Below are 2500 nucleotides of genomic sequence, written 5' to 3'. Positions count from 1 at the left end.
AGTGTAACTCTCTCTCTCTCTCTCTCTCTCTCTGTTTAACGGAACTTTAACGCTTTACCTCTTAATTCATAAATTATCTACAATTATATCCAGATTCTTTCCTTTTTTTTAAACATATAATCGCATGTCCTATGAATTTTGAGTTTTTCTAAATATCACATATTAAAAAGTGAATAGTAAGAACACCATGAGTAAAATTCAGGTCTAAAAAATTATTTTGATTTTAGATTTGCAAAGTTATAGCAAATCTTATTTTTTTAACAAAATACAGTAATATCCCTGACACATCTACAGTGTGTGCAGCCCTCAGAGAGAATGAAATTCTTCTAGAAAGATCAGGAAACAGTAATAAAGTAAAGAAAGCTCATATCTGTCAGCAGTCTCAGGGTCACTGTGCACTTTATAAGGAAGTTTGAGTGTGTTGGAGAATCTGCACTCGCTTCTTTACACACCTCAGTAAAGTCTTATTTTACTTTCTCTGCTGATAAACGAACATTTTTACCTTTATGGCATTTGGGAGACGCCCTGATTTTTCTGTAACATTTATCTAACTTTTGTTGGAAAAGTAATTTTTGTAAATATAAAAAGTTTTTGTACTGACTCCATAATGCAGAAATCATAAAATAAATATCTTTAACAAAATTCAAACATTTTTAAGGCTGCCTAAGACAGTACAGTGTGTGTGTGTGTGTGTGTGTGTGTGTGTGTGTGTGAGGAGGATGTGTAACATTTATTCAATCACGGTATAAATATTATTTTATACTGTGATTGAATAAATGTTACACATCCTCCTCACACACACACACACACACACACACTGTACTGTCTTAGGCAGTACAGTGTGTGTGTGTGTGAGGAGGATGTGTAACAAATATTATTTTATAATAAGAATTATATTATTTTATAATAAGAATAATTTTATTAGTTTCCATATATACAGTGTTTGTGTTTTTGTATACATTCTTATTCTTGTTTCTTCTTCCTATTATTATTATTATTATTATTATTATTATTATTATTATTATTATTATTATTATTTCCACAGTGATGATGAAGCTGAGCTGATACTGGAACATCACCTACACATTTTTTAAGCCAACAAAATTACAGAAAGATAAAAAAGTGTGATGATCTACACATTAAACACTGATTTGTTCTATTAAGTATTAAAAAAGATAATTAGTCCATTCGGAAGACCTGAACTCTCATTAATTATAACTTCATTAATATTTAAAGTTTATTTTCAATCAATTTTTAAATGAAGTATAAACAGGAAATAGTTTGAGGTAAAAGGTGATATTCTCCTATGAGGACAGTGAGGAGTCTCATACACTGCACAGTCAAAAGTATGTGCACCCCTGACCATCACACCCGTATGTGTTTCTTCCCCAAACTGTTTCCACAAAGCAACAGGAAGCACACAGTTGTACAGAACGTCTCTGTAATGTGCTGTAGCTTTACAGTTTCCCTTCACTGGAACTAAGAGACTCAAACCTGTTCCAGCATGACAATGCCCCTGTGCACAAAGCGAGCTCCATGAAGACATGGTGTGTGAAGGTTGGAGTGGAAGAACTCGAGTGTCCTGCACAGAGCCCTGACCTCAACCCCACTGAACACCTTTGGGATGAACTGGAACACCGACTGAACCCCAGACCTCCTCGACATCCCAACATCAGCGCCTGACCTCACTAATGCTCTTGTAGCTGAATGAACACAAATCCCCACAGCCACGCTCCAACATCTAGTGGAAAGACTTCGCAGAAGAGTGGAGCTCATTATAACAGCAAACACACGAGAATAAATCTGGAATGAGACGTTCAACAAGCACATGTGGGTGGGATGGTCAGGGGTGCACATACTTTTGGACATACAGTGTAAGTGGAGTGTTAAGTACAACACGTCTAATAACAAACTGCACTCTTTCCAAATACAGTGTTAAATATTTTATTTCTCAGCACTGCAGTGGCTCTGGCAAAACAACAACAAAAAGAAAGAAAGTTCATTTCACTTCATTTCATTTCATTCAAGTGGCACAAAATAACAGAATTTCTGATTTTACAACTTTGGGAAAAAAAAAATTCAGAATATGCACTAACACACATTTATAGTCCATATTAATCATTCATTATTCTGTTAATTATTTAATATCCATATTTAATATATTAATTAACTATTCATTTAAAATGAATCATTACTGAGTCAGTATCAAGTGACAGGTTTATAAATAATTAAGAGTTTATAAGTTTATTAATTATTTCATAACCATCGCTACTGTAAGGAGATTTACTCATAATTAAAAAAATATAGTATTTATCGTTAACTCGGCTAATGATCGAATGCGAATAAACTTCTGCACTATAAAATACATAGATAATGATATTAATTAAGCTAACTATATTTGTAATTAAGCTATCAGTGTGCTATATACGGTAATGCTGATTAACTAATGCTGATGACTCAACACTCTGTAGGAAAAGTTCATTAACACATCATTCGTGTC

The sequence above is a fragment of the Pangasianodon hypophthalmus genome, chromosome 3, assembly GCF_027358585.1.
Source record: "Pangasianodon hypophthalmus isolate fPanHyp1 chromosome 3, fPanHyp1.pri, whole genome shotgun sequence".
NCBI classification, from domain to species: domain Eukaryota; kingdom Metazoa; phylum Chordata; class Actinopteri; order Siluriformes; family Pangasiidae; genus Pangasianodon; species Pangasianodon hypophthalmus.
Note: the sequence above shows the minus strand (reverse complement) of the source record.